General features: G+C 40.4%; 1 pseudogene; it reads left to right on the top strand.

Annotated features, from left to right (window-relative positions):
• Nucleotides 1-5,252: 5,252 nt before the first annotated feature.
• Nucleotides 5,253-25,246, top strand: part of LOC118630537 — a 59,301-nt pseudogene continuing 39,307 nt past the window's right edge.

Consider the following 25,246-nt stretch of genomic DNA (forward strand, 5'->3'; position numbering starts at 1 on the left):
GTGATTGAAAAGTGCTCTGAAGAAAAATGAAGCAGGGTAAAGAATAGAAAATAAGGGATTTTGGGGGATTAGCAAAGTTTTGTGGGGTTCTTGGTGATACTTGTCTATTCATATTCTCACAAATGGCAAGATTTCATTTCTTTTAATGGCTGAGTAATGTATCATTCTATTATATCTTTTTTTATTCATCTGTTGATGCACACCTAGGTTGTTTTTATATCTTGGCTATTGTAAACAGTACTGCAATTAACATGGGGGCTCATATATCTTTTCAAATTTGTGTTTGTTCTTCTCAGAAATACCCAGAAGTGAAGTTGCTGCATTATATGATAGATCTATTTTAATTTTTTTTAAGAGACTTCATAGTGTTTATACCAATTTATAATTCCACCAACAGTTCATGAGGGTTCCTGAATGTCCGCACCCTTGCCAACACTTGTTATTTGTTGTCTTTTTTTTTTTTTATCATAGCCAACCTAACAGGTGTGGGGTGACCTCTGGTGGTTTTGATTTGCATTTCCCTGATGATTAGTGATGTTGAGCACCTTTTCATATACCTGTTGGTCATTTGTATGTCTTCTTTGGGAAAATATCTATGCAGGCCTTTTTTTCATTTTTTAAATTGGGTTCATTGTTTTTGCTATTGGATTGTATGAGTTCCTTATATGTTTTAGATATTAGCACCTTACCAGATAGATAGCTTTCAAATATTTTCTCCCATTCTGAAAATTACTTTTTCATTGTATTGCTTGTTTTCTGTGCAAAAAACTTTTAGTATGATGTATTTCCATTTATTTATTTTTGCTTTTGTGGCCCATGGTTTTGGTGTCAAATGCAAAAATTGTTGCCACGACTAATTGTCAAGGAGGTTTGCCTTTTGTTTTGTTTTAGGAGTTTTACAGTTTCAGGTCTTATGTTTAAGTCTTTAATCCATTTTGAGTTGATGTCTGCATATGGTGTAAGATAAGGGTACAATTTCATTTGTTTGCATGTATGTACAGTATCCGGTTTCCCAACACCATTTATTAAAGAGACTATCTTTTCCTCATTGTGTATTCTTAGTTTTTTTTGTTGTTGTTGAAGATTAGTTGACTATATATGCATGGCTTTATTTCTGGATGCTGTCTTATATTACACTGGTCCATATGTCTGTTTTTATGCCAATACCATACTGTTTTGATTACTATAGCTTTGTAATATAGCTTGAAATCATAGAGTTTTTACACTCCCAATCTGTTCTTCTTGCTCAAGAATACTTCTGCTATTTGGGGTCTTTTGTGGTTCCATATGAACTAGGCTTGTTTTTTCTATTTCAGGAAAAATGCCATTAAAATTTTGATAGGGATTGCATTGAATATGTGAATTGCTTTGGGTAGTATGGGCATTTTAACACTATTAATTCTTCTAATCCATGAACATGGAATATTTTTTTATTCATTTATGTTTTCTACAATTTCTTTTATCAATGTTTTATAGTTTTTAGTGTATTGATTTTTTACCTCTTTGATTAAATTTATTCCTGAGTATATTATTCTTTTTGATGCTATTGTAAAAGGAATTGTTTTAATTCCTTATTCAGGCAGTTTGTTGTTAGGGCCTAGAAATGCCACTGATACTTGTATGCTGGCTTTGTATCCTGCAATTTCACTGAAAGCTTTCATAATTCTAAGAGTGCTTTGTGGAGTCTTTAGAGTTTTCTATATATGAGATCATGTCATCTGCAAACAGAGACAAGTTTACGTCTTCCTTTCTAATTTAGAAACTTGTATTTCTTTTCTTTAACTAATTGTTCTGTAGGACTTCCAGTACCATGTTGAATAGAATGGTGAGAGTGAGCCAATTTTCTTGATCTGAGTGGTGACCTAGTTCTGATCTTAAAGGAATAGCTTTGTTTTTTACCATCGAGTATGATACCAGCAATGCGCTTGTCATATATCGACTTTATCATGATTAGGTACATTCCTTTCATACCTAAATTTCTGAGACTTTTTTTTTGTCATGAAAGGATACTATGTTATGTCAAATGTATCTATCGAGGTGACCATATAATTTTTATCTTTTATTCTGTTAACAGGGTGTATTACATTTATTGATTTGCATATGTGGAACCATATTTTCATCCCAGGGATAAATTCCACCTGATCATGGTGCGCAGTCCTTTTAATGTGCTACTGAATTCAACTTGCTCGTATCTTATTGAAGATTTTTGCATCTGTATTCACTGGAGATATTGGTCTGTAGCATTTTTTTCTTGTGTCCATACTTCTTGTTCCCTCTTGAGAGGAAATTCTTTAGACCACATGCATTCTATCAATCTTGCAAAGTCAGACCAGTGCTGAGAGCATCCTGGGAACAGTGCCCTGAATTGCTCAAGTCTGTGTGCCTTCCTCCAATCCCACAGAGTTGGGCCAGCTTTCTCTGGGTGCTCAGGGCATCTGTGAAAGCCTGCACCCACTGTCTGCAGGAGTGCACTTGGGTAGCCAACCTGGGGGGTGGGTGAGGCACAGGAGGGTCAATAGGTGATGGGTCCCGAGTGGCTTGTACACAGCTTCCTGCAAAGACAAAGCCTGGTGGTCAGATCCACAGCCCAACCCCTCAGCTATATCAACCCCTTCAGTATTCTGAGTGGGATGAAAAAGAAGTCGGTCTCTTGAGCAGTATCCCACATGGCCAAGGAAGCTGGTCATTCCCCACCAGGCCTTCACTTTCCCCTGTGGGAAACTCACAGGCTGAGGGAGTCTATCTTGGCACTAAACTGTGATGCTTTGGGGAAGGGGTGGCAAGGACAAAGTGAAACTGGTCTTCTTGCCCTCCTCAATGCAGCTATTCTCTAAGTGTGCCGGGACGTCCCCACTGAACTACCAGACTCCCGCAAAGGCACTCTCATCGGTAGGTTGCCAAAATGAGTGTTCTGTGGAAGGACGATAGTAGAACAGTCCTATTTTGCCGTATTTTAATTTACATTTTACAAAGTTCTGCTCAACTGCTGTTGTGGAGAATGGACTATAGCAGGATAAGAGAGAGAACAGCAAGAGCAGTTGAAAGATTATCTTAGTGGACACTGTGAGATGGGTGGCAACTCAGACGAGAGAAGAGGGGTCTTGGGGCCTTAGTTGTCTCCTAACTCCCTCCTATTCTGATATCCTGCTTTGTCTGAATTCTGACTCTCTACCCAGTGCCTCGTGTCCTGTGACCCTAATGTACAATACACCCCCATGTCCTTTGAATTCCTCTACCAAATAATCACCAACAGAGTTGGCTCTGCTTAAGTTCAGAGGTACTTGGGGCTTGTTTTCCATCACTGAACAGAGTAGCAAACAATTTAAATGCAATATTAAACATTGCCATTATGAAAAGCCTTTGCCCATAACCCCTGCCAGCCCCAATACCCCAACATGTTGGTATTCCACTTGCTCTCCCCTGATCTCCTTGTAGCTCAATGCCTCTGATGTTTCTGGCTCCCTCATTCCCTCTCTCTTGCTGCCCACGCAAAAAAGTTTCCACATTTTGTTTCATGGAAGAGCAATTCAATTTCCCATTTATTTTGCCTCCTTTAGATCCTGATTTGGGGCTTAACTTTTCACAACCAAAATACCCTATCAAGCTGTTTTTTCAAACATCAGTAACAAATATATTTTCCTAAGCAGGACATGTAGATATTTTTACACTTTTCTGCTGTTTGGTTGGAAGGTTATCAGACAATAAATGGAAGGACGGGCTGAACATAATTTCGGAAGCAGACTCGGAGCACACATCACTTCTCGGAGATGAAAACAGTCATGGAAGAAGCTGAATGTGAAACAGTTCCAGCAATGATGTGTCCTTGCCAATATATACTTTCAGTGTTTGGTGTTTACTGTCATCCAGGGAACACAAAAGGCTCTATGGACCTGAAAGTCGTATCATTCCACTTCTTCCATTCCCTAACCCACACACTCTTAGGCAGCCTCATCCATTCTAGTTCATGTAAACTCCATTCTCCAGAAATTTTCCAGAAAACTAATTTGCTTTCCTCTTCAATCATTTCTATTCATTTTGGCTTATTGTAGTAACAGTCTAGGTACCCGTGGAGTGTTCAGACTCTGTTCACGATGTCACAGCTCAGAAGGATAAGAATGATGGAGGAAGAATTAATGTCTGATTCATGCAGCAATAAATCGAGACATGTTGACTCGAGCATTCGTTTTGCCAAGAACTTTTGCTGCCAGATTTTATTTACAGAATGTCATCATTTTCCAAAGCATTATTGTTTCTCTTTCATATTATGCCTTCTGACTAGAGCAGGTAATTTGGGGAGGATTTACACATAATGATAGCCTGAATCCCTTCATTTATAAAACTGCACAGGACTTGGCTCATTAATGGCTGTTGAAAATGCTAGTCTAGTAAAATGACAAGAAGAGCTTTTACATGGTGAATTTAATTGCTGAAATCAAGTTGGACCCATTCCCACACATTATCTTGAGACTAAAAATCAATCCTGGTGCTGGGTGTCCCTCAAGGCAGAGATTGGGAAGGCACTGCCCTGACTGGAAAAGTAAATTTCCCGGCTCGGGGTTCTACCTCACACACTGGACCTGGAGCAATCATCAACCTGTTTATTGAACCCCATTTAGACGATTGAGAAATTCCATTGACAGCATTAACAAGATTCTAAAAGGCAATGAAATGTACATAATATAACCCTGGTCTGAAGGATTTAAGCACCTGTCAGTGCCCCAGTGATGACACTGGACTTTCATTACGAAGCACATAGTAAAGTTGTGAGCTCAAAGCGGAAGATTAAAGGAACACCAGGGAAATACTTCTGCACAATTAGAGATCTTACCAGGCACCCATTTTGTTTTGTTCTCCCGCCTCAGGCCCTGGTGGGAGAGCTGGTGGAAGAAATACTCTGTATTATGTAGACGGTGCAGAAATGAAGCTGCTGATTTACCTGAAATCTATTCTTAAAGTTGGAAGGAGAGCAGAGTCAGATTTTAGAGCGATCAGATTGGACCTCAGTTTCCTCTTGATATTGTGTGTGTGTGTGTGTGTGTGTGTGTGTGTGTGTGTGTGTGTGAAAAGTTCACAAATTATTTTTCTTTTTCTTTTTAAGGTGTTTCGATTGATTTTTTAAAGGGGGGCAGAGAGGAAGGGAGAGAAACATTGACCAGCTGCCTCCTGTACGCTCTCTACCAGGGATCGAGCCTGCAGCCTGGGCATGTGCCTTGACTGGGAATTGAACCTGTGAACTTTCTGTATATGGGACGATGCCCAACCAATTGGGCCAGGGTACAAATTAATTACAATTACTAAGGTGATCATCAGAATCTCTTGAGGAGCTTTTAAAAAGACGGATGCCCAGGAGTCCACAGTTCTGAAGCAGGTGCCTGTCCTGGGCCACAGGTCCATCCGACTCCTGTTATTAACCAGGTTTAGAAGCTCTGGGTGATATTCGTTACTCACCTCACCTCACCATTTCTCTGCTGGCTCTCTTCCAGTGATTTCATTTATCAACGTTTCTATATTCTTGTTTCTTTTATATTTTGACCTGCAATTAATCCATATATGCTTGGGCTTACAAAGGTGTTTATTTTTCCATGTGGGTCTATTATTCTTCTGATTTCTAAAAATTTGCAATAACCATGCAAATGCATAGCCAGGTATATGAATGTTCTTCAGCTCCTGGAGAAACATCAATTGCTAACTGGTCAAGTGCGGCCCAGGGATCCAACGACATGCTCACAAATTCTTATCTAAACTGATCCTGAGGCAAACATGGAAAGATTGACAGGGACAATGCTTTCAATACTACCAATGGCTCAGCATCTTAAAATTAACTGATTTTTAATTTTTCAGGTAAAGTTTGAAAAAGAATTGTTTCTTTGTTCAAAGAAGAAAGGGGACTTAAAATGGATCACATTCAACTTTAAAGTACATGTCCTTACAAAACAATAGCTTCATGAGCTAACTCTAAATGTTACTTATGAATGAATCAGAAACATATGGTTGCAACTTTTCTCTAAACACAAAGGAGACTTAAAATGCAGGGGAAAGGAGCTAGAAACAAACATGAAGTAGATTTTCCAAAGGCCTAGACTCTGAACAATGGTGTAAAACACTTTCCGAAAACTCAAAACTGTCCGGTTTAATCAACTCTCTGTTTTAATTTTGTTATCACAATCTACAGATATCCAAAAAGAATCAATGTTAAATAAAAGTTTCTAACAAACTCTATCCGGAAGTAGTTTTCAAACTGCAATCTAATTATAGAAACTTGCTAAAGACAGGACGTAAAATAGATGGAGACAGACAAAAAAACCAAAACCCAAAGTTGGACATCCAACAACTTTCAAGTAATTTTTAATATAAAGAGAGTACTCCAAATTGAATGAAAGTTGAACAAATCAATTGTTGTTGAAGATTTTTTTCCCCCTAATTAAGTCCTGATGGCTTTACAATGCAGAAAAGAATGTACTGGGCTTTGACAACTCCTCTATTCCCAGCGAAGAGGGAAGCCAGCCCAGAAAAATCACTTAGGAAGACCGGGACAACAGATGGTACACCAAACCGAACAATGATCTCAGTAAGTGAGGCCTCAGAGACATGATGATACATTCTGCAGCTGGATCTGATAAAACTTGGGTACCCGTGGTGCATTGGTCTGACCATTAAAATGATGTTCTTGAGCCACAGGCCAGTGCATATGACTGGTCAGAGCCCAATCGCAAGCTGGACAAAGTTGTGGGAAGCATCTGAGGCCTGAGGAAGCAAACAGTGTGATTGATACCATGAAGCAAGTCAAAATCCCTCCGTCTCGATTCCCTATAGAATGACGGTAACACTGTTTATTCTACCTCTCTCACCCAAGGATTCATGATGAAAAAAGAAACTGCTTTTAAATGTAAATATGCTATAGTCAAACAAGCTGGTATTTTGTAAAAAGAAAAAAGGAAAGAAAGAAAGAGAAAAAGAAAAGAATGGACACATTTTAGACCTTGAATTTTTAATCCACTATGCTAGATTAAAGATGACTGCAAAGTCACCCTCCTCCCATTAAAAAGAAGGACCTCTAGCCTCTCTTTTGGAAACTGGGCAGGTTCTGTGACTGCTTGACCAATAGAATATGGTGGAAGTGACAGTGTTATTTCCAGGTCCAGGTTTTTAAGGGTAGCTTCCACTTTCTATCACTTGAAATATTCTTAGAACACAGCCTCCACGCAGTGAGCAAACTCAAGCATTCTCATGACAAGACCCATATGGAGAAAAATGCGGCCTCTAAGAGTCTTGGTTGATCTATTAGCAAATTGCTTACACCAACTTGCTAGATACGTGAGTGAACAATCCTGGAAGAGGGTCCTCTAATTTCTAATTGAGAAATCCCAACTGATGTCACTGAGCTCTGCCCAAATTACAGATTCATGAGCAACATAAATGGTTGTAGTTGTTTTAAGCCACTAAATTTTGGAGTGATTGGTTATATAACAAGAGATAACAAGAAGACCAACTATCTTATATAATAATAATTATTATAATTTGGGGCTTGCATCTGGACTTGGGACCCTGTACTGTGTCTACATGGGTCTGTTGGCAGTGCCATCAATATGCCAGCAGAAATCAACTCCCCAGAGGCTGACCAGCTGCGAGTCATCTCTGCTTCCATCATCGCCTTCAAGCTGGTGGAACTGGAAGGTGGTTGTCAGGCTGCTCTCGTCTTTTCCCTCTATGTCATGATACCCTCTTTTTTTTCACCACGTGGGGATTGCTCTACCATAACTGGTACCCTTCACAGGTGTTTGTGGGAGATATCTTCTGTTATTTTGCTGGCATGACCTTTGCCGTGGTGGGCATCGTAGGATACTTCAGCAAGACCATACTACCCTTCTTCATGTCCCAGATGTTCAACGTCTTCTAATCACTACTTCAGCTCCTATATATCATCCCCTGCCCTGGGCACCATGTGCCCAGATGCAATATCAAGACAAGCAAACTGGAGATGAGCTATTCCATATTCATGACCAAGAGCCTGTCTTTCTGGGGCACCTTCATTCTAAAGGGAACAGGGAAACAGGGAGGGCATAGAGAGCCTCCAGCTAGTGCCAGTGCACCAGAGTGCGAATGGGACAGTGCCTCCACCAAGTGTAACAACATGACCTTCATTCACTTGTTCTTTGAAGACTTAGGGCCCATGCACCGGAGAACGTCACCCTGCTCCCGCTGCTGCTGCACACCCTGGGCAAAGCTGTCTCCTTCTCCATTCAGACCAGCCTGTCCGACTCATCTAGGATGTCTGGGTCCCCTGATCATTGCCCTTCACTTCACAGTCTCCAGGTTTCTGACTCAGGCCAACCTCATTCTGGACCAAGACTGCCTCTGGTCTCAGGCCTCTCCCACCCTTCCTTCTCCTGTGGACTTTGTCTTTACCTTTTCCTTCCCCCTGTGGTCACTGCTGCCTACACTAGCGCAATTCCTAAGAGTGAAGCTGAAGTGAAAAATAAACATGTTAAACCATGTAAGATGAATAATAAATTGGGGGTAAACAACAGGACAAATGAAAACTGACCTTCTGATGGAGGACATTCAGGCTGTCCTGACAGTGGTCACATCGCATGGAACCCCATGTGTCCGTGGGCTTCGGGAGGTCGGAAGCTAGTTGTCCAGAGGAAAAAAAGCACAGAGGCTGTTTTTGGAGGGAAGCATATTACATCTTGAAGCTGCCATCCTCCAGCTCAAGTCACTGACTGATGTGGTCAAGGAGCATGTGGCCACAGGTCCATCTGGCAGATGGAATGTGCAGCCCCAGTGACAGGCAGGGACCACACCCTTCCAGAAGGCCCTGGAGGGCAACACTTGGAGCCCTGCTGCTCTCAATATTTTGCCAAATAAAACACTCAGATGTTAACATTGTTGGGAAACATGAATGAGCAAAACAAAACACGCAAAGGCAGCTTGCAGTAGACGAAAGCCATAAGACTCAAAAAAAGAAATCACCTTTCCATCCAGGCAGGACAAGGTAATAAATGCTCCGCTGAGGACTGGGTTACAACAGAAAGACTAGCAACTAGTTTATGTTGGAGGTATATTTCCCTGGGTGACCTCCTGACAAATGTTAAAAGAGGCAGCTAAAGAGAGGCTGTGTGTGTACAATGTATGTCAATTTCCATTATTTTGATAAACCCACATTGTACAGCTGGCAGATCATAAATCTCTGGCTTACATTGGGCTATTATTTAATTAGACCGGCCCTTAATGACTCATGGTATTTTGTCATTTTAACGATTCTTCATTTTTCTCACATCTAATTGGTAAATCACTGCTTATCGGAGTTTATGGTCTCTTGCTTTATTGTACCATCTTCTAGCCGCTGTCCAAGGTGACATGAACTCCAGGCTATTGACTTCCCTCAATCCTCAGAGGGGGTTGTCCTGGAAAATTAAGTTTTTGACAAATCAACAGCCTGCGCGCAATACTTCTTCCTGGGTATAACTGTAAGGAATTTGGGAACTGTCCCTAATTTTGGCTTGGAGTCACACTGCAGTTTGAGACCCTATCATTTACATCAAGCTTGAAAATATACATTTTAATACAGTGCCGCATTCTTGGACTTTGATGGTATCTGGGAGCATGATGAAAAGGCTTTTCACCATCAGATTTGAAATGTTTGGCTTTTTTTTTTTTAAATCACAGACTTCTTTTGTCTAAAACAAGTTCAGGCAGTAGGAAGGAGTAAAGAGAGTTCAGATTTATTCACATGGTATTTTCTCAGAAGTCTTTCTTTTTAAGAAGCAATTATTAAGCCATTCCCATTAGGCCTATGCAAATGAAAAGATCAGAGTTAATTAATCTTGTCCTGAGTAAGAGAAGTGATGAAGGGCAATTAAATATTTTGTGTTCCTGAAGGAATCTGCTTGCTTACCTACTTCTTATTGCTCAAGGGAGGGAGTTACTCTCATAGCCTGGAAAATGCCTGGTGGGAAGGGCTAGGCTGGTGGCTCATACATCTTGATAATCTTTCTTGGGCACGAGAAAAATAATGGATGTTTTTGGAGTCACATCAATCTAGTGTCTAATTTCAGTTCTACCATTTGCTAGTGATGAGAACTTGGCTAATTTATATAAACTCCTCATCTCCAAGACAGAGCTTAGAGGGTCAACCTTCTCCACCATGATCTCAAGGCAGCCACCTGTTTCTCCACGGGTTTGTGTGAAGAACAGGCTCCTCTGAGTGTAATTTGAACCCAGAGATTTATTTAAAAACAATAGCAAACAAATATTCACACTGCCTTTCACTTTGTTTTACAGAGTGCTTTGAAGCTATGTGTATACCCCAGAATGTTTGAATTTATTCATATAAACAAAATTAGATCAAATAATAATAATAAAATAATGACAATTACAATAATGGATGTTATTCTGATGGAGGAGAGTAGCAAGAAAGTACTGTTTTGGTTAAATGACCCCAAGTCATTGACTGGTTGCCTTTCTCCCTATTCAGTTCTTCATTGAGGCACCATTAGACTTAATAACCAATGTCTTTATCAAGGAAAATAATCAACAAGTATATTAATTAGGATTGCTTACACTTTTACTGCAAGTCTAATGATTTGTTGATTTTAAGTTAGAGTCTGTCTTTATTAAAGTCATTAATGCTCTAAGTGAATTTGTGCTTAAAATTTCTTAAGTATTTAGGAATTACACACATTTTGCTTTTTACTGCAGGACCCTTAGGCTATGAACATTCTCCTATTGCAGACATCTAAAACTACAAACACAGCTCTTTAGGCATTTGTTAATAAATGCATTGCCTTCACAATTGAAAATGGAAATGAAACAAACACAGAAGTATAAGGGACAGAACCATGAACAAACCCCTATGTGTATTAGCTTCTCTTTGCTGTCGATACATGTCAATTTCTTCTACTGGCCACAAATCAGCACAGCCAGTATCCAAGGCATGACTAGCATTGACATTCACTATTCAGTCTTCACCAGAATACCAGAAGACACGGAGCCTGTCCCTTCCCAGCCCTCACTATTGAGCGAGTACAACTATGCCTTTAAAATAATTGCATATATCTTGAGCCTCTGAACCCCACGTAGGGTCTCCCTTCCAAGTGATTTATTTACGGGTCCTGGTAATATAGTGATGATCACAGCTTTGTTCTGATGCTCGTTGCTCTGGTGATTGTTGGCCCCGTGACCACTACTGGACCCAGGGTTACCATCTATGAAGCCAGCAATCCTGCCTTGGGTCTCTGAGCTCTAGGCAGCTTCCTCCACTATACACTACAAGAAAGCTCCTTCAGCTCCTTGTGATCAACATTTTCACAGAACTTTCTCCTAGCAGAATTCTCCAGATGTTGTGGAGAGGGGAAAAGAGAAGAGGAAGGACAGGAGCTGGTGATGGACAGCTTACCCCATGCCTAGGACCCATTCTCCTCCCTGTTCAACCCAGTTTGTGTTCATAACCTTAGCCCTTTCAGCACCCGGTATCTTCCTTTGATGGAGGGAGTGTGCCTTGTTTTATCTCCTAGTCAGACCTCCTGCGGCAACTATTAGAATATTGAACACGTCTGTGGACACAAACCAAATTCTTTCTAACAGGTATCACATGCAAGTCAAGGATCTACTGGGCTTCATGCCATTTCCCGAAAGTTCAGAAACTCCCAGAATATCTAGAGGCAAGACCTAATTCTAAGAGTTAGAGTTTAGCCCAAGTGAAAAATCTGAATAAACCTGTGGATTGTATCAATGTCAATATTCTGGTTATGATAGTGTACTACAATTTTGCAAAATATTAGCATTGGGGGAAATTAGATAAGAGATACAAAGAGTCCCTCTGTATTATTTCTTACAAATGCATGTGAATCTATAATTACCTCAATAAAAATTTGATTTTAGAAAAGCAGAATGTCCTTTCAGATGACAGAGCACAGCATCATCCCAGCAATGCAAACTTAGATTAGGTCCAAGATCAAATTTCAGAAGTCTTGGTTCCATAAGTATTTCTTAATCTACTAAACCACTTTGCATCAATTTATAAGCCAAAATTTATGAATGGAAAAATAGTGTAATGTGGTCAGGAGAAATTATGTAAGACATTCAAACAGTCAAAGAAAATTATTTCATGTAATCAGCTTAAATGTTTCTGACTTGAGGAGACCACAGCCATTTTATGGAAAGGGTCAGAGGTTGAGACACTGTTCTGCACCAGAGACTGCTATAACCTAGCGCCAAATGAAAAGCCCCACCCCTCAGTGTCCAACTAGCCTAAGGGTTCTTAACCAATGATATACATGAGCTTCATCTCAAGATGTGAAAAATACAGATTCCTGGACCCACACCTAGAGATTCCCACTTAATCGACTTGCATAGGATTCTAAAATTTCCATGTCTCATAAGCAATTCAGGTGATTCTAATCGGTCTGAACTCAGATGCAACTGGAATGCTGATCAAAAATGCAAAGTTTCGGAGACCCACTGCTCTGGTCACACGAGCGTGTCTTAATTTTATTCTGATGACTCAATAAACTTTCTTGAAAGAGATTGGGGTACTTAACAGTCTGGGTCACATTCTTATATGGGAGGGGAGAGAGGAGAGGAAGTTGTCAAAGTATAAAACCTTCCCAGCCCTCCTCTTCCAATCACAACTCATCAGAGAGCATTTTGCACAAGGAGATCAAAGGCCTTGCCGAGGAGAAGTTGAAAGGCTTTGCTGTTGTAATTCTGGGGCAGAGGTGGTTGGATATAAATGATTCCTAACTGTGGGTTTGGGGGACCCTCTATGTAGAAATGTAAACACAGATGTCAGGCCTTTCATCCCCACTATGTAAACATACCAGCTGCCAGGGAAAGAAGGAGAAATCCTTTGGAATTAGCTGCATTTTTTTGCCATCTAGAGCATAAAAATTGGCTTCACGCTTGAATTTCCATCAGCAACGCAAAGCACTGTTCACCGGAGTAGGGCTGAACAATGAATGAGACATGGCGTCTTCTCTCCAAGAGACGTTCAGTTCTTGCCATTCCCCAGCATGTGGGTGGCTGCACCAGAAGAGGGCGATGAAGAGGTGGTTGCGTCCTATCACGAAATTGCTGGACCGATGGGAGGGAGCCCTTAAAAAATACGTGGCCATTTTGTTCTCAGAGTTGCATAAACCAAGAGCTTGGCTGAGATGTGCACTCCTGATTGACCCTGATTTAGGGAAAATGGAAGAAGCAAACCTTCCTGAGTTTTTGCGAGAAAAACAGAATGGTTTCCAGTAAGAGAGGATATGATTATTCCAATCCATGAATATTTGAAGGGCCACAGTGGTGTAGCTGCACCCAAAACCACAACAAACCTCCTCTCACACTATTCAATAATTTTTTTAGAAAGGAAACCATGAAAGGAAACATTTCTGAAAGAAATGTGCAAAAAGTATAATAGGAAATGTATTTCTAAACAAAACACTTCAATCCGTGGAGAAATGTGTCTTTAATTACATCTCAAGCTAGTGTGCCAACTTGCATATGCGGGGAAGTCTCATGCTTTCTACAGAGCCTCGGTTCTGAAAGACTTGAAGAGCTATAGCAGAGCATGTAGAGTGTCTTTTCATTGGAAGTGTTTTTGTTGCTGTTGTTGTTTGAATTTTCTGAACACGTCAGGACAGTCAAACAGACCTTTTGGCAATGGATAAGCTAGTTGTTGCATTATTACAATACACACACACACGCTCAGTCCAAGGTGATAAAAATAGATATGAAATTACCAAGCAGCCCACATGTGTGAACTTATTGGGTAGAGGCCATTGAGGTTTAGGATGCATTAGTTCCAGCAAAACTTATTCCTGTACAAATAGTCCATCAGAGTATTGTAAAAGAATGATCGCAGTGAGCTTTTCAAATAGTCCTCTTGCTTAGACTGGGCCAGCCAAAACAGCTATCTGTGATAGAAAAACCAATCAATTCAGGATAAAGGCCTCATAGGTAACTGAAAATTCTATCCTGCCAGTGCTTAGCTTATGCGATACTATTATCCACAGTCAGGTTATAAACTACAACTAAATAAAAACCTGTGTAGACAATATCTTCTACTTACAAATAGGTTAGGTCAGGGAGGCTGTTCACAAATCCATTTGAGAAGATCACAAACAATCCATTTGTTCACCTTTCTGCTGTTACAAGAAAGTTCTAGATGTTGAATGCATTGCATCTGTCTCTTCTTGCTTATTTCTAAAACTCATATGTACATGTATGTAGTGAATATATTTGTGTGTGTGTATGTGTGTGTGTGCGTGTGTGATATCTATATGTGTGTGCGTGTGTGATATCTATATGTGTGTATGTATTCACTACACCCACACTACAATCCCTTGAAAATTCTGACTTTAAGTGGCCATGCATGACAGCCACAGTCCCCCGTGGGTGCAGACAGAGCAGACGCTCCTTTATGCGGGGCATGAAAGTTTGTTAAATTGAGAAATGTAGCTTATGTAAGTCTTACTTCCTGTTAATAAGACAAAAAATATGCATTATGATTCAGTTCCAGCGTAACTCCCCAAGCTGGTCTTTTATGCATTTTGTATTACATTCAAATCGTTTTTCAAAAATTTTCTCAAAGCACCATTTTTTTTTTTTTCCTTTTCAGTCATTAAATAGTATTGAGCATGAATCATGTGACAGGCAGGAGACCCAGATCACGGGGGTGCTGCAGTGAACCAAGCAGACACAACTCCTGCGTTCTTGGAGCTACGTTCCAGTTGGGCAACACGATCAACATACACAGGGGTGGCAAAAGTAGGTTTACAGTTGTCAGTATGTGAAACACAGAGTTTACTCTTGTATTATTATTTATTAAGTCTTGTATTATTTTCCATGTGAATAACTAAACTTGCTTTTGCCCCACCCTGTATGTAAACGACATAGTACGTCAAACAGTGGTAATTGCTCTGCAACACACAGGGAAGGTGGGAGGATCAGAGGGGTGGATAGGAAAGGCCAAACTTGGGAGGGGGGTCACTGAAGGGGCTAAGAAGGGAGCCACGTTGGGTGTCAGTGGAAAGAACAGTCCAGGCAGAGGGAACAGCTCTGCAGAAAACCGGGGAAGGAGCATGCGATGGTTCCACAGCCAGGAGGGCGAGGTGAGGGAGGGTGAGGTGAGAGAGGGTGAGGCTGGTGGAGATGTGGTCAGGAGGCCAGGGGTGTGCCGGTCATGGAAAGCCCTGGGACACTTTAGCTCCTACTCTGAGGTGGAGAGCCACACTCAGTATGTTTTCACTGGGCTTGGTGTGCTCTTCTGTTTCCTTCTTTTTAATAATGATTTTTAGCCCTGGCCAGTTTGGCTCCGTGGCTAGAGCATCGGCCTGTGGTCCAGAGAGTCCCGGGTTTGGGTTCCCACTAAGGGCAGGTACCTCGGTTGCAGTTTGTCCCTAGCCCGGTTGGGTCGTGTGGGTGGCAGCCAGTCGATGTGTCTCTCTCACATGGATGTTTCTCTCTCTCTTTTCCTCCCTCTCTCCCTCTCGCTCTATCTGAAGATGAATGCAAAAATGTCCTCGGGTGAGGATAAAAAAATAAAAGTAATGATTTTTATGTTAAAATTTTTGTGTGTTGATACATATTCATATGAATATTAAAATATTCATACACATAACATCAATAAATAACACAGATAAAGCAATAATAATATGAATACCAGTGCAATTATCACTCACCTTAAGAAATATAACATAACTGGTACATCAGAATTCCTCCTACACGTTTCTCTGTTTGAACTTCTCCCTCACCCTCTGCGGTAACCTCTCTCCCAGACATCCTCACTTTTCTATAGTGTTTTACCATCTAAGAGTATTTCTAAACCATTTATGATTTAGATTTCACTCTTCTTAAAATACATATATATATAAAGTTATACTGTAACTACTCGTTCAAGACTTCCTTCTTTCCTTCTATGATGTTTTCAAGATCCATTCACATGGAGATAGTACATACCTATGGTTCATCTATTTTCACTGCTATATAGTATTTCATTGTGGATCAAAAACTGTTGAATGTTGGTAATTCTGTGGTTAAATTTTTTTTTTTTTTTTGGTACATGCCCCTAGCGGGAACCGAACCCAGGACTCTCTGGTCCGCAGGCCGGCGCTCCAACCACTGAGCCAAACCGGTCAGGGCTCTGTGGTTAAATTTAATGCAGTCTAATTTCATTATGATCTGTTCATTTGCCCACAATTCATGTTGAAGCATGTTTCTTAATTTACAAATAGATGAAGTTTTTTTCAGTCAGCTTTGTTATTGGTCTCAGAGAATTTCGTTGTAGTCAGATTAGGTGGTCAACAGGACTACTCATTTGAAAAGTTTTAAAGTTAGTTTTAGGATCCACTGTATGTGTTCCATTTTAGTAAATGTTCTGTTTGTGTTTGAAAAGAATATTTGTTCTATGTTTGTTGCTTGCAGTACACTATACGAGCCCCGCTGACAAAGCTGTTAATTACGTTGTTCAAATTTTCTGTGTCCATAATGATTATTATCTGCTTGCTCTATCAATTTCCAAAGAGGTATATTAAATATCTCCCACTATATTGATTATTACATTTCTCCCTATAATGCTATTATTTGTTTTCACTGTATATGTTCTGAGACTTTATTTTTATTTTTTATAAGGGTAGAATTGTTATATATGCCTAGTTAACTAAACTGTTTATTATTACATAATAATCTTCTTAACTCCTACTAAAATATATTGCTTTAAATTCTCTTATTTAAAATATAATAATCTTTTATTACATATGAAATTGTAATATGTGTTGTCATTACTACATATTAATACCTATAATCTTTCAGTTAGAATTTTCCTTGGCATATCTTTTTTTATTTGATTATTTTTAACCATTCTGCTATGTTATAGTTTTGCTGTATCTCTTGTATATAGTATATAGTGATGTTTTTGATATTTATCTGGGCTAATTTTTTTTTTTTTTTTTTGTAAACTGGAACTCTTAGGTTTTTTGCATTTTCTGTAGCTACCAATATATTTGAATTATTTAAGCATCTAATAATGGACTATTTGTTCTACATTTAAAAAATATTTATTTTTCTTCTTTCTTGCTGCCTTTTGCATAACTTGACTATTTTATCCCCTTCTTAATTTAGAGTAATATATTTTGATTCTAGACATTTAATATGTCTGCTTATCTCATCAAAGTTTAAATTTTTTCAAAAACAAGAGACTCAGCATTTCAACCGCAACCTTCCACTCTTGACTCACTTCAGTTGTTTCAATGTATTGTAATTTTATTATTTTTACCAGCTAAAACATCATAACTATCACTTCACATAGTCAATGCTGAAGTTTGCCCATTTCCACTTCTGTTCTCATCGTTCATTTTTGAATCTTCCATCTGGGATCATTTTCTCTGTTTGAAGTATATCTGTTAGTCTTTCCTTTGAGAGGTTCCTTTGGTGATAAGCTTTTAGTACCCATCTAAAATGTTTTGCCCTGGCTAGTTTGGCTCAGTGGTTAGATCGTCGGCCTGCGGTCCGGAGAGACCTGGGTTCGGTTCCCACTAGGGGCATGTACCTTGGTTGCAGTTTGTCCCCGGCCCTGGTTGGTCGTGTGGGTGGCAGCCACTCGATGTGTCCCTTTCATGTCGATGTTTCTCTCTCTCTCTCTCTCCCTCCCACTCTGTCTCAACAAAATATTGAAAAATGTCCTCCGATGAGGATTAAAAAAATAAAATAAAATAAAATGTTTTTACATTGGCCTTATTCTTGAAAGGTATTTTTGTAGGCATGCAATTGTAAAATAATATTGTCTTTCTGAATATCTCTTCAAGATATTCAGTTACTGTCCTGTGATTTGTTATTGTTACAAAGTCCGTTTCCATTTGAAATATGGCCTTTCCCCCACTTATTCCACGCTGAACCCCTTCATCATCATCTTCAGCTGCTACTGGTCGGACTTGTGTCATTTCCTGTCTCTTCTGTGACTTGAACCTGCTCACCTTCCCCGTTTGGGCTCCAGCTTCCTCTCTAGTCCTCTAAGTACGGGGCGTTTCTAGTAACATCCACCCAGTCATTTCATTCATTCCCTGGTGAATGCTGCCTTCCAAGGATTAAAGACCAGAATGTCCCGATTAAACACTTAATTAGACATAATAAAAAATATTGCCAGTTTTAAATAATTGATTCACTCATTAGTTTAATATGCTAATGACAGAGCCTTGAGAAAAGGAAATGGAATAAAATTTACCCTCTGAGAAGATGGGTTGAAATTAGATTTTTACACTAAGATTATTCAGAGTAAATTACCAGCTCCCAATAAATGGGAGCCGTCTGACTAGTATTTCATTCACTACGTGGACTTCTAATGGCTAAACCTTTTTCAAACAATAGCACTCAGGAATGGCCTTTCAGTTAATTACTGTTCAAAACTGCCATAGACCATGAGATACAGTGGAAAGAGCCCTGTACTCAGAGCCAGGTGGTCTGTGTCCAGATCTCATCTGTCACTTCCCTAGTGCGTCTTAGAAAAGTCTCACGGTCTCTTAGAGTTTTTGCTAGCCCTTCTGTTAAGATGAATATTGATATTGTGTCCTAGACAACTTTTCATCTCTAACATTTTTATGGTGCCTACTGAGTACTAGGCACTCAGTAGATATTTACCAAATTAACAAAACAAGGAGATTAGTTTAAATGGTATCTTAAGCACCTTTTAATTATAAAGTTCTGTGGTTCTCGTTCATATATAGCTTTTTGTGACTTTTGTCCCAAATGTCTAGGCAAAAAGACTAGTGAATGCCTGTGAATACCAATCATGATAGATAGATAGATGATAGATAGATAGATAGATAGATAGATAGATAGATAGATAGATAGATAGAAAATTCTGATTCAGCATCAAAAGTAGGCTATTCTTCACAAAACAATTTCTTAATTATTTCCATAATCTGGAAGAGTATGTGAAAAAGTTTTAGGAAAACCTACTACAGAATAGGTCTTACTTCTTCCCACCATCCAGCATGCGAGATGTAAGAAAATGAGAAACAGTAAAAGGGCAAGACAGAGAGGATGGTGTTCGATGTCTATTGACATGGCACATGAACTATTATTCATAAACAAAGCAATTTGCAGAGAATGGTTTGTTTGACTTATTTTATAAGCAATTATAATTTGCACTGAATTCCCTTTTCAAACTAAAGAGGGTGTAAAACACTGTATTGATACACAAATTTAACTTGTTCTGATAGCATCCCAAGTAATCGATAATTCAGACCAATTCCCTAGATAATTCAGACCAACTCCAAAGTCCTTCGTATTCAAACTTCTCACTACCTCTGAGTCCTCCTTACAACTCCTCAAACACGCTAAGCTGGTTCCCACCGCTGGTCCTTTATACTGGCTACTTCCTCTTCCTGGCATGTACTTCCTCCAGATGGCCCCATGTCCTTCAGACTTCTGCTCAAATGTCATCTTCTTGACCACTGTATACTTTATCCCACCCCCTGCCACTCCTTAGACTGCTTTATTCTACTTCTCTCTCCTTAGCACCTATTCCTCTCTGAGAGACTGTATATTTACATGTGTGGTTGCTTACTGTCTGATCCCCCAACATGAGAATGTTTCCCAGTGCCTGGAACAGTGCATAGCATACGTATGGCGTTCAGTCAACATAATTAATGAAAACAAGGGTGTATAAGGCAAGTGTAGTCCATCCCCACTGAGCCATTTAGTCTCATTTTGGCATGCATGCTGACCTATAGAGCTGACACAGATTTTTCCAAAGAGGAAACAGAAACAATAAAAGCTTAAACTCAGCTTTCCTTATACTCCCAGCCCCCAGAATCTAGTAACATCACCCAAGCTACTGTACCTAGATCGAAGCATTACCTCTATTCGTTGACTTCGTACTATTTAGAAATTTCTAGGTTCACCAGTCAGGTTGGACTCAGCAAAATCACACCTATAGTTTTATCTAATTGCCTAAGATGTTTATTTATTTGTTGTCTCCAACGAGGTCTTCTCAATCTTGTCTTAATATATCTGATATGTGATACAGACCAATTCATTCAAGGGACAAAGTGAGCAGTCTGTTCTCATCCCTGGATTCTTCATCAAAATATTATATCTTGATCATTTTTATATCAATAGGTGAGAATGTTCCATTTGTGATAAGATGCTCTTAATTACAAACGAGATAAAACACAATTTGTTTGGCTTAAGCAGTTGAGCTTTATTGGCCCTCAGAACCAATACAGTCTCAAGGAATGGCGGCTTCATGGTTGGTTGGTCTAGCCTCTCAGTCATGTCTCCAAAGACCCAATTTCCTTCCACTTTTCTGCTCAGCAATCTTCAGTAGAAGCACCATCCTCATACCCACTCTCCTTGTTGTAGCAAGATAACTGCCTGACCAAGTGAGGGATGCAGTTATCCTTGCTCAAGCCCAGGAGGAGAGAGACCTTCTGCCTCAGTGTTACAACAGTGCTGAGATGCACGCTGATTGGACTGACGTGGGGCATGAGCATGAGTTGTTCCCAGAACCAATGACCATACCCCAGGTAAAGGAATGGACTGGTTGGAGTAAGCCAATGCAAGCCCACCCTTGAGCAGGGAGTGGGGTAAGCTTACTCTAAATCCCATTAGCAGAATGGAGGAGAAGAGAAAGGAAGCCACCAGTGAAAGTCAGGATACTCCCAGGACAACAAATGCCACAAGAGATACCACGGGAAGGAGGTGAGGGTAAAGAGGCATGCTCACTTCAAACTTGTATGGGCTCTGGGAAGTGAAGAGTAGAGAAACCATAACTAAAGCTGTTTAATTTGAATTCCTAATGTCCGAAGTCTCTATAAAGCATCTCTGTTGTCTGGTCATCATATGAAATCCAGGAATTAAGTCTGAGTCTAAATGCTGGAACTGGTTAGTGCAGGGGACCTTCTCTGTCAGGAACTTGCTTCTACAAAGGGCCAAAGAGGACTTTCTGATTGAAACAGTAATGCCAGAAACAGGAAGCTTCTTTTTTTCCCTCCTGATCCTGATTTGGAAACTGGGGGAGAAATCCATGATTACAACAAAAATACACTTTCTTTCTGTTAGCAATTCTTCCCTCACTTTAGCATTGACAACACCTTCTATCCAAATGACAGCATCTATATCCCAATCTAACCTGTTACTGGAGAACATGCTAAAATAAGCTTCAATAATAAAGAAATAAGAAGCTCAATGCAAATCTGTGGCATTAAAAACTGTTTTCCTATTGCGGAGAATTTCAAACGTGGACCAGTACAAGGAACTGCTGCATACTCATCCGCCAGCGTAACGATAAACTTGCGGCCAGTCTTAGCTTCAGCCACTCCGCCTCCCATACTATTCTGAAGCAAATTATACCTCATATCCTTTCATCTGTAAATATTTCAGTATATAAGTTGTGTCTCTCTAAAAGATAATTGATCTTTAAGAAACCACAATACTATTATCACAGCTTTGAAAACTGGCAAATTTTTATTGTTGACACTATTACAGATGTCCCCCATTTTGCCCCCACATTTGACCACCTCTACCCAGCCCCCAGCCCCCTCCCCTAGCTTCACCAGACTGTTGTCTGTGTCCATGGGCTATGCATATGTGTTCTCCAACCTCTTTTATCCCGTCCCTGCAAAATTGGCAATATTTTTAAAATAATTATCAAATTATCTAGCCAGTGTTCCCATTTACAATTGTCTCATAAATGTCATAATTTAAAATTTTGTATGTTTGAGTTAGGATGCAAATGAAGTCCACATATTGCCATCCATGTAGAAGCATTTGAAGTGTATTTTGATCTATGGGTTTCATCTCATTTCTCTTTTGTCTTTCTTACAATGCTTTAAGAAATCAGCTAATATGCTCTGTAGATTTTTCCATAGTCTAGACGTAGCTGATTGCATTTCCCAGTACAGTTCAACACTTTCCTCTCTTGTCTCCTGTAAATTGGTAGCTGGAGGGAGAAGTTTTGTCAGATTCAAGTACAATCCACGAGATATATACATGTATCAACTGATGTCTCAGATATGGCTATTCAAAAGTGCCTGGGAAATTCTACGCTTCAGTGAGGTGCCATTTCATTCACAAAAAATAACCCAAACAAAGGGAGTTCACATGGTAGGGTGTTATTTTGAAAGTCACACAGCTAACCTTCTCAAGTGAAGGAAATTAAACTGCATCCGCATAGGACTGCCGGCACAGACGCTGTACCCTCATTTGCAAGGATGTAAACAGTATTTCTGGATGTTTATTTCTGGATGTTTCATTGATCAGCCTGCTTCATCCCACTCTCCTGAAAGTCTCACAGAAACAATGTAGGCTGAAATTGTGGCTCTCCTTCCAAGGTCTCTGTTTTCCTCCCTGCCTGTCTTCTCGTACGCTGGGCATCTTTTCCCTTATTGTCACATCTGACATAACTTCCCCGCAGCAAAGTCAGTTACAAACGATCTTGAGCCCTGGTCGGTTTGATTCGGCGGTTAGAGCGTCTAGGGAGTCCCAGGTTCGATTCCCGCTAAGGGCACAAACCTCGGTTGCAGTTTGTCCCCGGTTGGGGTTGTGCGGGTGACAACCACTTAATGTGTCTCTCTCACGTTGATGTTTCTCTCTCTCTTCCTCCCTCTCTCCCTCCCACTCTATCTGAAGATAAATGCAAAAATATTCTCGGGTGGGGATAAACAAACAAAAAATCTTGAAAGAAACATCCCTGGAACAAAATTTGATGCAAATTAATACATATTACGAAGTGCAGGTATCGGATCAGATGGCCTCTGATTCCAGGAGTCCTGTGCCGCTCCCTGGGCTGAATCCACAGAAGCTGTACTTCCTACTGACGCCCTGCTGTCAGATCCCCAGCAACGGTGTGCGGATATTCAGTTAGAACACAGACTGCGAGAGCTTGCTTAGAAGTTATTTGGTCTGTTCCTCTTATTTTTCAAAAGCTCAAAGAAGTTCAGGGCTTGCAGTAAAAGATGTGGCAACTCTAGAACCCAGTGCTCCTGGCTTCCAGTCGGTGGCTTTCTGCACCGACACTCTGCTAAAGGGCTAAAGATATCTCAACTCGCCAGCCCCAGATCCATGTAACCTTCAGCCTGCCCTTCAGGGGGAGGCCCATGGAGAGATATCTCTGGAACGAGGGTGTGGATGACCTCCCACCATCCAACTCTCTGCATGCACTGTGATGACACAGTTTCACCACGCACCCCTCCTACTTGGGATGGGACAAAGGCAAACCCTTTCTTTTCCTCTGAGGCTCCAGCATTACTGACAGTGTCAACACCCCATCCTTTACCGCCCCCCCAACACACACACTTCTTTGTCTCTCATGCAGATTAGGTTGCAGGTCCCAGCAGTTCCCTCTGCATGTCACTCATTTCTTACCCTTCTCTCAAGCTCCTGCTTGGATCCAGGTTATTCATCCCGTGAGTTACGGCCATCTCTTCTCCTTGCTCACTTCTCATTGCCACTGAAACCATCCTTCACATGTGTGCTGTGTGGATGACATACTTCAGTTACGTAGAATCTTTAAGGACAGTTGTCATGTGTCAAGTCTAAATGCAGACTTCTAGCCCCGCTTTTCCGTGCTGTTCACGGGTCTGCTCTCCCACCTTAACCTCACTCATGCTTTGTGCTGCTGGTTGAAATTCTGAGCTCACGTTACGTCCTCCTCACAGCATTTTCTTCCACTCTCTCGGCCGACTTTGCCAAACTGACATGTCACACGCAAAAATTATTTTAAAAACCAGGCCAAGTCCTCTTTCTTCTGAGACATCTTTCCCACTTAATACACATTCCAAATTTTCTAACCTCTCAGGCTCTCATGATATCTCTGGAGATAAGGGCCTATGGTTTAGTCTCCATCTACCTACTTATCTGGCTGAATTAACATCACTTATAGAAACATTTTAGCTTTGAGCAAATTTTTCAACTTTCCTATAAAATTGCAATCTATTGACAAATATTCGTTGAATGTTTATTAAATGCTACATAATACTATATATAAGACACTAATCTAAATAATATGGCATTTACATCAATGTACAAAACACATTTTTTTGCCTTCAAAATCCCTATATTCTAGTTGAACCAATAAAATATGTACATTTGCAAAGAGGGCTAACAATCAAAAAAGATAATTACAAGTGAACAATTTATAGCCAGATGATGGCTACTATGAGGCACTCAGAAGGGAGGTCCCAGAAGGAGAAAGAGAATCTAGCCCTTGGAGCTGTAGGTAGATTTTTTTAATGGGCAGAGAGTGGATCAGAATTAGCCAGGTCATGCACATAGAGAATTAGAGGTATGGACCATATTTAATGTATGTCTTTAAAGAAAAAGCCACTACTGCTGACTATAAACACGATGAAGCTGATGTGAACCATGATGCTAATGAGGTGATGTGAGGACGGCAAAGCTATTGGCAATGCTGTCCAATGACTGATAACTCGAGGAAGAGTGAAATATGCCTTACAAAAGAAGTCATTCTGTGTTTGCCAGGAGGGTCTTTATTTGTATCAGTTAGTATGAATTAGTTTCTTGTTTCAACTTACCATTCCAGTGCCAATTTTGATAGCAGTGATTTGATAGAGGTGATTTTTTTTTTCTTTTCTTGCTTTATATTAATGGCTTAATGAATTCACTCCCCCACCCTCCCCTGCCCCAGCGGAACAGCATCAAAGCTTGTGGGTTGATGCTAATTTTTCTGGTTAGAGTCTTGTTCATATACTTTGGTTTATGAACCAAAGTGTGGTCCAAGGAGTACTTAGGGAAAACACAGTAACAGAGCTTTCTCCTGAGTTTGTTCTCATTTAGTAGCTGTTGCCCCAGTTTTACTCTTATAAGCTTGGCTTCTGGACTGATGAGGATACCAGCTGAGCATTCTTACTTGGGATGGGGCAAAGGTGAATCCTTCTCCCCACGCCCCGGCTCCAGCATCAAGGGCTATGTTATCCCCCTATTCCTTTGCCTCATATACAGACCAGGTGGCAGGTCCAAGCAGCTCCCTCTTCATGTCATTGCTTCCCCCTCCAATGGCAAAGCAGTGTGCATATGTGTACAACCAACACTGAGATTACCTTGACAATGCACTTACACTAAACCTACCGTAGGGCACATGCGTGCACCCCCCACACTTCACTTTATGTGAAAGATCCTGCCATTTTCCTCTTCAGCTTGGGAAATTGAAGGCACAAAGAAAGCATGTTCTCAGTTCCACTCAGGAGAGACTTGAGCTCAAACGACGCCTGGAAAGCAAATGCGGTGACCTTTAAAAGAA

Source organism: Molossus molossus, unplaced genomic scaffold, assembly GCF_014108415.1.
Source record: "Molossus molossus isolate mMolMol1 unplaced genomic scaffold, mMolMol1.p scaffold_m16_p_15, whole genome shotgun sequence".
Taxonomy (NCBI): Eukaryota; Metazoa; Chordata; class Mammalia; order Chiroptera; family Molossidae; genus Molossus; species Molossus molossus.